The sequence below is a fragment of the Protopterus annectens genome, chromosome 3.part0, assembly GCF_019279795.1.
Source record: "Protopterus annectens isolate FY-2018-M chromosome 3.part0, PAN1.0, whole genome shotgun sequence".
Lineage (NCBI taxonomy): Eukaryota > Metazoa > Chordata > Ceratodontiformes > Protopteridae > Protopterus > Protopterus annectens.
The window spans coordinates 428,247,160-428,264,029 of record NC_056731.1 but is presented as its reverse complement, the minus strand read 5'-3'; positions in this window follow the sequence as shown (position 1 = coordinate 428,264,029).

Here is a 16,870-nt window from a genome sequence, read left to right as displayed (position 1 = left end):
AGTAACTGAATAACACTATAATACCAATAACCACATAGCTAGGGGTTCTAATATGAGTCCTGACAAGTGTGTGTGTGTGTGTGTGTGTGTGTGTGTGTGTGTGTGTGTGTGTGTGTGTGTGTGTAGGTTGGTTTGCTGACACTTTCTAGGCCCTATTTCTTTTCCTTTCTATCACTAGAACTAGCCTACCTGATTGTTTTTTCATTAACTGTTTCTGTATTCTGTTGCTACCCGCTCCGTTCGCCCTGCGGGCTCACTCCGCTCCCCACCCACCCCATGGGTCCTACCTTTATACTTCCTAAACCACACCTCTTCCTGTTCCTGTGACTCTCCAACCACACCCCTTCCTCTTTCCATTACCTTCTAACCACATCTCTTTTCTCTCACCTGCACTCTCTAATAATCACCCGTGATATCACTTATTCTCTTCTTAACTCTCCTCTTTTCCTTTCTATCCTAATAACTCCCCTATTACCTCACTCCTCTAACATTTACCCTCTCATTATTCTCCTCCTATCACATCTTACCCTAATCACTCTCTCATCTCCACCAAATATATTACTATTCATCTACCAAGAAAGTACAGATATCTATCCTTATAATGAAAACTCTACCCATCCCAACCTATATCACATTCCTAGTCACTCTCTCACTACTACCTCCTTTAATCCTTATGCATCTTATCACCTCAATTGAGAATCCACTAAACCCAAACCTAAACTATCCAAAAAAAGTAACCACCTCTCCATACACACCTGTATTTCTTAGTCATGCTAATATTACATCCTCATCTAATTACACACTTCCTAAATATCATAGAACTCTACATACAAAGTTTAACAATTCAACTTCCAAAAAATGTCTATCTCTATACAGTAGGCTCAAAACCCTATACTATCTAAGCCTACTACTCTTTGCAAAGGATGGTGATATTCACCCTAACCCAGGCCCCCCAACAACTCCCATCTCTCTCCTCAACCCCAAAGAATCACCTACTCAAGCCCTTTCTAGACCATCTAAGTCGCTTTTAATTGCTCATCTTAATATATGCAGTATAAATAACAAAGTAACTCAACTCCAAGCTCTAACTGAAATATATTCCTTTGATATTCCCTGCTTAACAGAAACTTAGCTAAAACCCTCAACCAAAGATAATCAGATCATCCCACCTGGTTATAATATCCTGAGACTAGACCGTACATCCATGAAAGGTGGAGGGGTAGCTATCCTATATAAACCTAGCTTACAATTAACTATTCTTAACTGAAAACCACCTATAGACTCTAATGCTGAAATTCTTATCTCCAAACTTCTTCTTAACAATTCCAAATCCATCTATGTCATTTGTATATATCTAACTGCTGGAAATAACATAGCTACCATGGAAAATATACTCTGCTGGCTTTCCCAAAACCTACCCCAAGAAACCATTATTCTAGGTGACAAAAATATTGACTGGACCTGCTTCTGCGGCAGCCTCCCCTCAAACCATATTAACCTTTATGGATATTCCCAAACCATCACCTCCCCTACCAGGATAAATAAATCTAACAGGAAATCAACCTTATTAGACTGGAAACTCATTAACCATCATCCTCACAACTATGACTCAGAAACCCTCCCTGATGATTTAAGTGACCACGCTCTTACCTATATCATCAGACATAGACTCAATCTACCCTCCACAGCATCAATTAAAAACATAAGGTCTAAAAAACACTTTAACCAAGAACTTCTCCAGTTGGAACTAAGAGCATGCAACTGGTCACCCCTAAAAAAATCTACCTCTAGAGAAAGCTGTAAGTTACTTTAACTACAACTTCCTTGCCATCATCAACCATCATGCCCCAACCAGACTAGTTAGAACTAAAACCAAACATGCTCCTTGGCTTACTAAGGAAACCAAACATAGAATCAATGTAAAAAACAAACATTGGGCAAAATGGAGAAAAACAAAAAAACCTGTAGACCAACAAACATTTAGACAACAAAGAAATGAAACTAAGAAAGCTATAATAACTGACAAAAAAACTACTACCTCCAATCCCAACAAGCCCATACAAATAAACCACAGAAATTTTGGCTTAGTATTGACCAACTACTCCACCCAGGACAATCCACTACTCCATACCCTCTAAATTCAAAACACAAAACACCAATGAACATAGCCAATGACTTTAACACCTTTTCTACAGATGCTATACAAGCATTAGCCAGTCAACTATCTCCTAACAACTTCAGTCTACCTTCCAAACAACCAACCTTACCCCCTACGTTTCATTTACAACCTGTTCCAACATCATATATTCTAACCCTTCTGCAGAAACTAAAACCCTGCTCCCCCTCAGCAGACCAACTACCTGCTGAATTCTTACAACAATCAGCCAAAGCTATTGCCTATCCAATTTCTATCCTAATCAATAGGACTATTACTGAAAGTTTTATTCACAGTTTATGGAAAATATCCCATATAATCCCTCTCCACAAAGGAGGACAATTGACAGAACTCTCCAACTACCTCCCCATTGCCCTTCTCTCACCTCTGGCAAAGATCATGGAAAAATGCATCCACAAACAATTACTTGATCATCTAATGCATAATAACCTACTAGTCAATTGTCAACATGGTTTTAGACCCTCACATAGCACTACAACTGCCCTTCTTTCCTTCACAGACTGTATTAACAACAACAGCAACCTTAACAAACTCTCTTCTGCCCTTTTCATTGACCTGTCTAAAGCATTTGACATGGTAAATCACCAAATTCTCATCACAATACTAAAATCCCTGTCCCTAGATACATCCTCTATTAAGTGGTTCCAGTCCTACCTGGATAGAAGACAGCAGGCCGTACTATGGCACAAGTCTCTATCTATTCATCTCCCTGTCAACCTCGGAGTCCCCCATGTTTCCATCCTTGGAGCTCTACTTTTTTCCATATTCATCAACGATCTTCACCTTGCCTTCCCCCAAGCTACATGCATACAATATGCAGATGACTCTACACTGATATGCTCAGCCCCCTCCTCTTCTGAACTACTCTATCTGACCCAACAAGTATTTAACACAGTTGAGCAATGGTTCACACATAGATGCCTTCTCCTAAACCCCAAAAAGACTAAACTCCTCCTCTTCTCTCCTACCAAGAAATCCCATCCACTGGATTTCTCAATAAACTCTATCAGTAATACCATTATATCTCCAGACCCATCCACAAAACTATTAGGAGTCACCATTGACAATAATCTGAACTTTAACATCCATATTAACAATACTATAAAAACAGGCAATAAAAAGCTAGGCTCTCTCTATAGGATAAAATCCTTTCTCCTACCTTCAGCTCGAACCAAAATAGCACGCACTCATCTAATCTCGTCTCTACTTTATGCGTCACCCATTTATACTAACCTTTCAAAAAATAATCTCAACAAATTGGAAATGTCCTACAACAATATAGCTAGATTTGCAACTGGTAATCCTTTTAGAACCCATCACTGCCTTAATTTAAAACAGCTAGGTTGGCTTGAACTTCAGAATTTAATTACATTCCATCAGCTAACTATAGCCCATAACACTCTTTACAAACCTTCAAAAACACCTATTCTCTCGACACTAATCACCCCCTATTAAAACCTAGCATCCTTAAGGTATTCTCAGAAACTTCTAGTACATACCACTAAAACATATAACAAAGCTGGCGACTCCCTTTTCTCTAATATAGTTGGGAAAGCCTGGAACCTTCTTCCAAATGAACTCTCCATACTTTCCTCATTATCCTCTTTCAAAAACAAATTGAAAATATATATGAAAACACACTGGTTATGTCAATGCTCTAAACCTGACTAGTCAAAGTGTCTCTACATACTCTACTCTGTCTAGCCCATCTACTCATTAAGCAACTCTATTTTTCTTTTTAAACTATGTTGCTTATTTCTCTTGACTACTCTGATTGTATTTACATCCCTTTATTTATTCTTGTATCGTGCACTGTACATTTTTCTGTGATAACCTGTTTATGCATACTGTTAATACTTTAATATTTGCTCTTGTATCCTTATACTTTATTGTATTACTTTTATTGTCCTAACTTGGAGCTTAACTCCTTGGGCCTCTACTGAAAATGGACATGTATCCAGTTACACTAGCCTGGTTAACAAATGTAAAATAAATAAATAAATAAATAAATAAATAAATGTGTAGGTTACAGTATTTTGTGGCCTTTCTCACCCATTATGTCACCCACTGTCTTAGTTCCTGGTGATATCCCCCAACTTAGAAGTACCTTTGGACAATTGTTACCCCATAATCTCCGTGGCACGTGCAATAAATCTGTAACAATGTAGAAACAATAAATGGATAGGGGTTCTACTCCCAGTCCTGGCAAATGTGTGTGAGAGAAGAGTATCTTGTGTGTGTTTGTGTGTGAACAACATCCATTAGATGGGCATGGATTCATATTTTATGCCATGGTACATACAGTACATATTCCTAAGATAACTGTATGAGATCCACTGCTCACATCAACCATAGTGGTATCTGCAGACACTCATCAGCCCTATAAGCCATGTGCAACAGTATGGAATAGTATGGTACAAATAACAACATAGGTTGGTTTGCTAAGCTCAGTACTGGCAAGTGTGTGTGTGTGTGTGTGTGTGTGTGTGTGTGTGTGTGTGTGTGTGTGTGTGTGTGTGTGTGTGTGTGTGTGTGTGTTACGCATTGGTGTGTATAGCAGTGGTTGTGGGTGTGTAGACTTGTATGCAACATTATTATGAGTAATCTCACACCCAGTACAGCCACCATTGCCATACCCTACAAGGCCACATGATGTTATTCACCTTACAAGTACCTTGTAACAGTCATCACACTAGTAGTCCTGTGCCACCTGCAATAACTGCATAATACTTTGGTATCACAATGGGTAGGGGTTCCAAACAGAACACTGGTAACTGTGATCCTGTGCGTGCATGTGTGTGTGTGTGTGTGTGTGTGTGTGTGTGTGTGTGTGTGTGTGTGTGTGTGTGTGTGTCTACAGTATTCTCTGTGTGTTTGGTCGACACAATATTCTCTGTGGTTGAGGGGGTTTGCAATCTGAGGTGTGTTCCACCAACCAAACTTACCATTGTCCACTATACTAGAGCTGATGTCAACCACCATAGACTTGGATACAACCCCTCAGCCCTATAAGCTGTGAGGCACATGCAAGAACTGTAACACAGACCTGGGAAATGTATGCAGATACAGCTGTACACTGACAATGATGTGGTCAATGTGTTACTACACTGCCATACCCCTTGTTGGTGATGTATGCAGGGCCACATCCTGCTGACATGCAGACACCTGGTACACAGAGTACAGCATGTAAGAACACATTCACTTAGTGTTACTAACACCAATAATGCATCATGGCTGAAAAGGTACACACAAACTCTGATGTGTACCCATTACAAATACCAGATGAGAGCACCTTACACAGCTTGAAATAACTACACTCTACTAAAGTCACTCTGTGCATCAGACACATATAAGCATGGCCCTCCATCAATGGTATGGATGGCATGGATGTGGCACAGGTATCATCATATGCACAGGGTCTTGTGTGGGTTTGTCAGAAGCCTAAGCTAGGCCATGTAGTTGACATTATGTGTGTGTGTTTGGGGCGTGTTCATTAAATGGGCAGTGCAGGGATGGGGTGTGTGTGTGTGTGTGTGTGTGTGTGTGTGTGTGTGTGTGTGTGTGTGTGTGTGTGTGTGTGTGTGTGTGTGTGTGTGTGTGTGTGTGTGTGTAGGTGACTTTTTTGATGGTGATGTGTAGGTGTTTGTATGCACACAGTCACGCCATGTGGGTGCCATACACAGCGGCATTTTGGACAGCTGTGGTCCGTACATGACAGATTGCACAATTCACTGTCTCTGGCCATGGACACTGAGGGTATCACCAACACTACCAGCGCTGAGTACAGATGCAGTACTACTCCCCGCTGGTGACTGCTGCCTGCTGGATCTATGTCCTTGTTGGGACCAGCCAGGATCACATGGCCATCATGGCCTGCTGCATCATGGCATGGACAGCACACCCCCTTCAGTAGTGCTGGTGGTACTGTCAGCATGGGAATGTGATGGTGCACAGACACATAGACCATCAGCTAATCATGGTGCTGCCGTACAGCCACATGGCTGCTGGCCAGTGTCCGCCAAATGCTTAAGCACAGATATTCCATGGTCGAAGAGTGCCAAGGTCTCCCCCCACCATCTATCCATGACCCCAGTATGGTCACAGATGGCTGCAGTGAGTTTATATTGCCATGGATACCAGGGACATGCTCATCCATGACCCTGCGTATATGTCTGGTATTACGTTTACTACATGCCTATGCCCACATGACAGCCTGAGACATGCGTCTGGTAACTGCTGCCATATCACTTGCAACAGCAACATGACAGGCTTTAATCCTCCTCCACCTGCCAACTGTCCATTATCTGTGGCCACTGGTCATGGGGTATGTGTGGGCATTGTGACTGTGTGTGGAGATGGGGTTGACAATAGTGGAATGCCAACCGATGGCACAGTATCAACCCCTGACAACCCCACTTGCACCTCAATATGAGTATCACCATAGTCAGATTCTGCAGAGACACTGACATCAGTATCAGAGCAGGATGGACCGCAGCCACCATGTCCACCTGTGAGGGAAAAGCAACATATGTAAATCACTACTGGCACCATAAGGTTTGCTGGTACACACACACACACACACACACACACACACACACACACACACACACACACACACACACACACACACACACACACACACGCACACACAGGTGAGGTGCCTCAAAGGCATTACACAGACCTCACATTAGCCAACTGGGGGCATTCACTACTTACAGACAATAACATAAACACTCTGGACGGATCCTCAGCATTTTGCAGTGCACCCCTTTCCAATTACCGTTACTACTAATATAGACCTCTGGGATATGTGAGTGGTGTTAGTAGATGATCACCTAGCACACACTGCACCCATGTAAACATTATTGCTGTTCACCTGTATAGCACTGTGGCAACTCCTACAGAACATACCCGCCAACTGTACAGGGTTTTGCTGAATGCCTACATGTTTGGTCTGTTCCTCATAAATTCTGTGTTTGTCTGATACATTACTTGGTTGGCCTGTGGAATGGTGCCAAAACGTAATGTCCTAATTGGAGGTGCAGACTGCCTAACCTACAGTACATGTATTTTATAACAAAGCTGGTTACCCATACAACTTCCCAAGCTTACAGTGGATATAGTAAGTGTACACATACCTGTTAACATCCCAGATTTTCATGATATATCACATGAGACCTCAGAAATCAAGTCAGAACATTCCCATCATTTCATATGACACATAACCTGTGCAAGCCAACTGAACAACATACACATCAGTTACAGGTAAAATCTGGTAACTGAAATAGGTACAATAGGCTGGTTGCATGAGTGTACACACCCTTAAAGTTGTTGTTTGTTGTTTGTCTTTTGGCTTTTCCTGGTAAGGGGTCACCACAGAGGAACTCCGGTCTGCTAATGATTGGCAGTAGATTTTTACGAAACGCCAAGGTGCCAGCTCGACGCCCAACCTTCAACGAAGGCATGCCCATTTATGCACACATGTCTTTTGAATGCTACCCAACTGTGAGGAGGACATGCAGACTCCACAAAGAAGGCACTCCTAAGCCCAGCCAAGAATTGAACGGGAGAACCTCTTGTGTGAGGTACACACCCTTAAAGTAATACTCTGTTAAAGCAACTTTTGATTTAATCATAGCATGCAGTTCTATTGGGAAGGTGTCTATCAGCATGACACATCTTGACTTGCCAATGTTTGCACTCTCTCCCTTGCAAAACACCTCAATCTATGCAAGGGCATTCCCTGTGCACTCCCCTCTTCAGGTCACCTTGCATATATCCTGTTGGACATAGGTGTGGGCTCTGACTCGGCCAGTGTAGAACATTGCACTTGTTCTGGTGAAGCCCTCCTTTTGTTGATATAAATGTATGGTTTGGGTCACTGTTGTGTGAAAAGCTGGAATTCCTCACCATCCACAGTTATGTGGCAGACACCAGAACATTTTGGAGCCACAAGGGATCAGTGTTTGGAGCTGTTCATAATCCCCTGTAACTTGGCTATAGCACCAGTTCCAGCTTGAGAACAGCAACCCTGAAGCAGAACACTGCCATCCCCATGCTTCGCCATGGGGATGGTGTTGTTGTGGTGCTGTTCAGAGGTGATATCGTGCCAAACACACCTGTCAGAATTGTGGCCAATGAGTACAACCATGGTCCAATATTACCACGACACATTTTCCACTTGCTTTTTGGACACCTGATGTATTATTTTTTGACTTTCACCAGGCCTGGATATTGTTTGGTGTGAGGAACATCTGCCATCTTCCAACCCTACCTTATAGGCAGGACATGTGGAGACCATCGAAGGTTGTTGTGACATATAGTACACACCCAGTACTTGCTGGAGATTCCTGATACTCATTCACTTTTGCTGTAGGGCTTCTGGCAGCCTCCCTGGCCAGTTTTCATCTTGTATTTTCATAGAATTTGGTGGGATGTTCACTTCTTCACAATGTCAGTGTAGCCCCATATTTCTTCCACCTTTTGATGACTGTCTGCACTGTGTTCCATTGTATGTGCAATGCTGTGGGAATGTTTGGGTACCCTTCTCCAGGCTGAGACATCTCAAACACATGGTCCCATAGCAGCATCGTCAGCTCTATGTGAACCATGGCTGTTGCTGTAGCAGGCAACAGGGTATATTTTGGGATAATCCTGGTAGGATGGCTGACCATTAGTTGCTGTTAATCAAAGAGTCTCTGTAATTGATGGCTGTTGTGTACCCAATAAGATGTACTGCTGTAGTTATATCAAAAGCTGCCTCAACATAGTACTAGCTTCAGTCTGAGCACACATATGCATCTAGGTTATTGTAATATTGTTATGTGTCATTATTGTTCCCATGACAGATTTCTTTGCTTTACAATTGAATTGTACAGGTTATAGGTTACATAGGTTGGCAGTATTCTGAACTTGTCTATTGTGCTGTCATTTTTGTATATCACACATACCTGGGATTCTAACAGGTGTGTACTCCATTTATATGCACTGTATACCACTGATTTCCACAATATGTCCCTAGTTTTGGGCCTTTGCCCCCCCCCATGTTGTCAGTCTTTGTCTAGGTGTCTTGTAATGACAGGTTGTGAGATATGCTACAGATATGTGACATCTCCTGCAAATAGGCCCCTATCATGACCACCATGATGCAATGCAGTAAACACCACCACAGGTGAACATGCAGATATTGCCAAATGGCTGAGTGTAACAGCTGTGTGCATGGTCACATGCATTAACCTTAGCATGCCTGAGGTCTGGTGAGCCACAACAGGGAAACCCCATACATACTGGGTTCAGGCTTCTGTCCCATGTGCAGACCAGAGGGACTTATGTAGTGGTGAGGGAGAATTATTGTCAGCAGATTCACATTAAGAATTGTTACAAAATGAACGCTACATTTCTGCACAGGAACAGTACACACTTTGATATTACACAATTTGCTGTCCTTCACCATAGATGTGCATTTGTGTGCATTACTACACCCCACCCACTAATCCATTTTGCACTAAATATGCATCTAGAGACTCTGTAGAAGACAGTTCAAAAGCTACCTCTTAACATTGATGTGCACTTTGGCCTTACCTGGATGCTACTTGCCTGTTGCCTGGGTGCCACCCACCCATACAACTGCTGTTTCCCATGTTTGAGTTTGTATGGGGTCTACCCAAAGTTGGAAAGGTGCTCCTCTGTCAATGTAATTGGAGCCAGTGCGACTGGCCTCCCACCGGTAGCAGTACAGTCCCCCGCTACAGCAGCAGCCCTTTGCTGGGCATGATGTATCAGGTCAGTTGCTCAATACCTGACCTGATCATATGTGTGTCCATGGTGACCCAACATGTTCACTCTTTGGATGATCTTATCTGACAGGGTAAGTCCACTCCTGCAGCTTTTTCCAGCTATGGCCAGAAAGGATGCCATAGCTTAAGATTACAGTTTCTGTGATGACTGCTGTCTCCACATCAGTGTAAGGCATTTGCCACTGCATTGCACCTGGAGGACATGCACAGAGAAACACATCACAGGACCTTATACATTGCCCAGAGTTCTTTACAGAACCAGCACATGCATATGGACTATCATTAGCCCCCACTTACAAACACATCATACCCATGTACCTGGCAGCACTGTATGAACATGCATAGTACTCCTGGTCCTGATGTGTCATGTTCCCCCCAGTGAGGGGCAGTACATTGCATAAATGACCATTCATCAATCACGTTTGTGTAGAGGAATGACAGTGGCCATGTTCTTTGCAGATGGGATGTCAATGGTGCTCAGGCTTTGCTTGCATACAGTGTGTAATGGAGCTGGAAGCATATGCCTAGGTTCATGTAGGATGCAGACAGGAATGTTATCAGGCCTCAAGGAAACTTGCTTTTGTCAATTTTAATTAGGCAGTTTGGACCTGATCCATGATGATGAGGGGAGGGTTGTGTGTCCTGTGCATATCCACCTATGCTGATGGTGATCCAGGGTGGTGATGTCTGCCCTAAACCTGTCTGCAGCTGGTTGGCTGTAGCTATGGTGTGTGTGTATGTGCTGTGATTGACCACCATTACTGGGTGGGTTGGGTTGGTGCATCTGAGACTGCAGACATATGTGCAGATGGCCTTGTGATTGTCCTTAGTGGATGTATCTGATTTGTACTCATAGTTAGCCTTACAGTAATCCACCTGTGACCTATTGTGCTCATTCAGACAAAGGTTGACATGCCACCCAGTTAGTGCCTGCTCCTACTTTGCCCTGTACAACCAATATAGCATCATGTTATGTGCTTTTTGCATTGCTGCTGTCCAGCAGAGGGATTTTTTCTACTTTGGTGGAGACAGGTTGTACAAGTAAGGTATTGCTGAGGCCATACAGTTACATGGGTAGTCATATATCTGCTTGTAGTAGGCATGAACACAGGGTCAGACACAGTTGGCCACCTCTACAATTTCAACATGATAGTCTTGCTTATTATACTACCCATGTCTGTGTCAGGGCTATGTCACCACCAGTAGCTGCAGAGGTGTAACTCTGTTGGATGCACAGAAACCTAGGTTACACACATGTTCAACATGTACAGCTTAATCACCTGACGTTTTGCATTCCATGTCAGTTGTTATGAGGCAGCCAGGTACACCTACCCATACATACATACATATGCACAGGTAATCCCTGCTATACATTTCCGTTCTATATCAGTATGGCACACTGTAATTGTAGTCTTGCTGCTCAGTCCGTCATGTCAACCTGTTAGGGCAGGACATCTGTAGGACAACGCACATACATGGTGGGCTATGGGCCACAATTAGTGACACTTTCTTCATATTGCTGTAACACACATATGTCATTTGATAGTGCAGTAGCCTTTGCATTCACAAACATACCCTGAAGCATGTCCGATACTGATATGGCAGGCAAAGAGGTGAAACTCTAGGTGTGTGGTAGTGAGGGTAGGCACTGTTGATGTTGTGAGTATGACTGATATGAGGACAGAGCTAGCTAATATGTTGGACAGGGGGAAGGTGGATATATTGTGTGTGCTGGAGACCAGATGGAAGGAGTGTACAGCAGTGTGTATCGGAGTCGGGTACAAATAGTTCTATCATGGTGTGTATGGGAGGGGAAATAGTGTAGGGGTTAACCTGAAGGAACATTATGCCAAGAATGTTTGTGCAGGTGATAAGAGTGTCAGATAGAGTGATGTTCAGGAGGCTGGGAGTTGATGGTATAATGCTGACAGTTGTTAGTGCATATGTTCCACTAATTGCATGTGTGATGTATGGCAGACATACTTTGATGTGGTTGAATGAAGTAGTGATGCGTGTACCCAAGGGTGAGTGAATGGTGATTGGAGCAGATTTCAATGGGCATGTTGGTGAAGGGGACAGAGGGGATGCAGAAGTGAGGTGTAGGTATGGTGTTAAGTAAAGGAATGCAGAAGATGAGATGGTGGTGGAGTTTGCAACAGAGGTGGGACATGGGTGTGGTGAATACATAGTATTACAAGACAGAGGGGCATAGGGTGACATACAAGAATGGAGGAAGGTGCACATAGGTGGATATATGGAAGTTTCGTCTGTGGGACAACATTGGTGATCATGAAGAGTGGGAGGAGTGTGAGGGCAGCACCACAGATCAAATTGTTGATAGTGAGAAAGAGTGAGTGTGAAATTGAGTTCAGGGAAGAGTTAAGACAGGCAGTGGGTGGCAGTGAAGAGATAACAAATAACTGGGTAACTACATCTGAGCTAATAAGGGATATGAGTTGAATGGGGCTTGGTGTGACATCTGCACAGAGGAAGGAGGACAAGGAGACATGGTGATGGCATGAGGAAGTACAGGGAAGTATACAGAGAAGGAGGTTAGCCAAGGAGAAGTGGGATTGCCTGATAGATGCAGAAAGTAGACAGGTGTATAGGGAGATGGGATGCATGTCAAAGAGAGTGGTGGCAAAAGCTGAGGATAGGGCATCTGAAGGGTTGTATGTAAGGTTGGACACCAAGGATGGAAGATAGGACCTGTACCAATTGTCTTGACAGAGGCATGTAGCTAGGAAGGATGTGCAGCAGATAAGGCTGAGAAAGGATAATGGTGGAACTGCACTCACTAGCAAGTAGAGTGTGTCAAGCAGGTGGAAACAGTACTTTGATGGGCTGTTGAATGAAGAGGATGAGAGAGTAAGAAGGTTGGATGATGTGGGTGTGGTGAATCAGAATGTGCAACAGATTATCAAGGGGGACGTAAGGATAGCTATGAAGAGGCTTAAGAATGGAAAAGCTATTGGTCCAGATGACATACCTGTGGAAGCATGTCTGTGTTTCGGACAAAAGGCAGTCGTCTTTTTAACTGGATTGTTTACTGTACTCTAGGGAGGTGAGAGGATGCTTCCCTGAGTGGATGAAATGTGTTTGGTACTGATTATGAGAATAAGGATGGTGTGCAGAGCTGTAATAACTAGAGAGGTAAACACTGATCAGTCACAGCATGAGGTAATGGTAAAGGGTGGTGGCTAAGAAGGGAGGTGAGGATTACTGATCAGCAGCATGGTTTCATGCCAGGATAGAGCAGTACAAATGTGATGTTTGTTCTGAGAGTGTTGATGGAGGCATACAAAGATGGTTGGATTTAGCTGTGCTGTGTCTTTGTGGATTTACAGACAGCATATGGCAGGATGCCAAGAGAGGAGTTGTGATATTGTATGAGGTGGTCAGGTGTGGCGAAGGAATCCATAAGAATGCTACAAGATATGTACAAGGCTAGTGTGACAGCATTGAGTTCTACATTGGGAGTGACAGGTGTGTTTAAGGTGAAGGTGGGAGTATATCAGGCATCAGCTATGACCCCTTTCTTATTTGAGTGGTGATAGACAGGTTGACAGACATAGTCAGACAGAAGCTCCCCTAGACTCTGCTGTTTGCAGATGACATTGTGGTCTGTAGTGAGAGTAGGGAACAGGTTGAGGAGAACCTGGAGAGGGGGAGGTATGGTCTAGAGGGGGAGGAATGATGGTCAGCAGGTCTAAGACAGAATGTATGTCTGTGATTGGGAGGAAGGATGGAGGAATGGTAAGGATGCAGGTGATGCAGTTTACAAAGGTGGATAGGTGTAAATACTTGGGAACAACAATTCAGAGTAATGGCGAGTGTGGGAGAGAGGTGACAACATGAGTACAGGAAGGATATGGGTGGTGGGGAAGAGAGCCATTTGTGATTTGTGACAGACAAGTACCATTAAGAGTGATAGGGAAGGTCTACAAGAGGGTAGTGAGACCAGCTATGTTATATGGGTTGGAGACATTGGAATTAGAAAAAGAGGCACAAGTCAGAGCTGGGCATAGCAGAGTTACTGATGGTATGATTTGCATTGGGTGTGGTCTAGCAGTGTCACAGTTGGTACTGTGCAACACACACTTCAGTAGTGGTCATATGTAAGCCATCCTTTGCTGGGGTGACCCAGGGCCCTGAGCTGTGTTCTATGTCGGTGCAGGTAGACACAGTTTCTATGGCCATAGGTTCTGCTCAGCAATATATCAGTACAGCATGTGTTGTTGAGACATAATGTTGTTTTACCTTCCTATTTTCCACATTTACATGCCCCCTACCACATTCCATTAAAGGCTTGATTGTTTGACATAGTTGTGTTTATTTGTTTTCAGCTCACTTGGTATGCTCCATCACTCAGTGTGTCTGTCTGTCTGTTTCTGTGGTTTTGTGTGTGCGTGTGTGTGTGTGTGTGTGTGTGTGTGTGTGTGTGTGTGTGTGTGTGTGTGTGTGTGTGTGTGTCTGTATCTCTCTCTCTCTGAGACAGATATAGGATATACATCTGTTTTGTATAGGCAGCATCTTGCCTTTAGTAAGTAATGCTCATGAGCAGTTGATGGCCTGTGCAACAGTTGGATTCCCCCACTTGCTAATTGCATGTGGAATAGCTGTGGTATCATTCCCATACCCAACAACATGGAAACACACTCCTATAACTGAGTACTTCATATGGGGTTTGCCCCTTTTCCTTGCCTGGGAGGAGTACTTCATGGAGGTGTGTGACAAACAGCACCACAGAGTGTAGTTGGGAATACCTCTTACAACAAATACTGTGGAGACAACCCAACAAACTGGGGGAGAATTTTCCAGACATAAGGACAGAATGTAAGCATTATTTTTTATACAGTAGACCCAATGCTAGTTTGACAGGGTTTGTGTGGATATGGCTGCTCTACATGACTTAAAGTCTGATATGGTTGACATAACTTCCAAATGTAGGGCTTTCCACAGACTGGCCAGAATTGGGGCTCTTATATTTGGTGTGCTACTCACACATCCTTTGGCCTTAGAAATGCAGTAGCATACCCTGATGATTGCAGTCAGTAAATGGTAACATCCATGTGTGTTTCTGACCTCATATCCCTCAGAACAAATATGTTACAACAACCCTGTTTCACCAGCAACTTTCTCAGTTTATGACAGCAATATGTCAATAATGCCCTTGTGTTTCGGGCTCTGCCCCCAAATATGTCAGGCTTTCTTCAGATGCCATGCTGTAAGAGGTGTATAGGTGTAGTATATCATTATATAATGACTTCATTCCAGATATCATCCCAGTGATGTATCAGACTGCCAGACATGTTACATGTAGAAGGCCTTATATATGAGGACGAAGCCTGGACGTTCTGTGGGACTCCATGCAGTTGAGAGGACTGTGTATTTCTGGCAATTCTTGACAGACTGTTAGGATTGTGTAGCAGTGTATTTTGAATGTGTTATTTGCTCTGTGCAGGGGGTGGGGGTAGATGTAAGTGTTGATGGTCATTTTCTATCTGACGTTGCATGCTGCTCCAGCTTCTGGTGCTCTATCAGCTGTAGGAACAGACTGACACATGTCCCATAACACAGTCAGGCATCAGACTACACTGTGAATCGGGCCAGTATATATAGGGGTAGTGTGTGAGTGGCAAACATGCTGATGGCTTTGTTCACACAGTCCATATACTCTACTGTTCCTGTGGCTTACCAGTATGTCACTTTGAATGTGGTGAGACTGGTTCTGGGTATGAACGTTCATGCTGGTGTCTGTTGGTCACTGCTGTTATATCCCTGTAGTACCTGATATATTTGCAATTACATATGTATTCCCCCATAGCAAAATTGGGTTTGTGTTGTGTCAGCCTGCCTGTAGTTTAGACAGTACTTGATGACATGCCTAGCAGCTCATTGTAGTTTCCCTACTGTGATGTTATGTCCTTCTATTTATCGGATGTACTGTTGCCACCACATGACACACCACAGGCAACACATAAACCACAAAATCAGTGTGCAAAGCAGTCACAGCCCTTAAGGCCAAATACAACACCAACCATACTTGTCATAGGTGACTCCATAGTCAGACACACTGACGTCCCACTCACCAGGCTGAATAAGGAGAGGGTCACAGTAAGCTGCCTATCGGGCGCTAGAATCCGCCACATAACACAAGCACTCGGGTCACTCCACAGCAAGTACAAATATGACACAGTCATTGTCCATGCTGGTGTTAACGACCTGAGGACCTGCCTCCCTGGACTACATGAAAAGAGACATAGAGGAGCTCTCTGATTATGTAGCCCAGGCAGGTATGACCCTGACCCTGAGCAGTATCCTTCCTTCACCAAGAATGATGCCACAACATAGAGACAAGATGATCAGCTTTAACAATTGGCTTAATTTCTGGTGTCATTCAAAGGGGATCCAGTGTCTGTCTGCCTGGGATGACATGCTTGACAAGCCACGCTGCTTCGCAAGAGACGGCTTGCACCTGTCACCCTTGGGATTCTGGATATTGGCTAAGGCTCTTGCCACCCCATAGTGCCTTTTTAGGCAAGGCACAAATTCTAAACCTACCACCCTAGAAAACAAAATGGGAAGAAACTAAGGGTAATGCTGCTCAATGCCAGAAGTCTAAATCTCAAAATGCACGACTCGAGGCCCTTCTCAGTATGGAGAACATCGATGTCTGTGCTGTAACTGAAACCTGGTTCAAGGCTCCTGAGAGCACCCGGCACTATCAGGTTTTACCTCATATCATGCTCCGCCCCAAAACCCAAACCACACCACAAAAGGAGGGGGTGTATCCATTTTCATCAAGGATACCCACACCTCCAGGTTGGTGGCAACGCACAAAGCATCAGAAACCATCCAGGTGCAATTAACCATAGGCAAAACTGCTCTACAATTT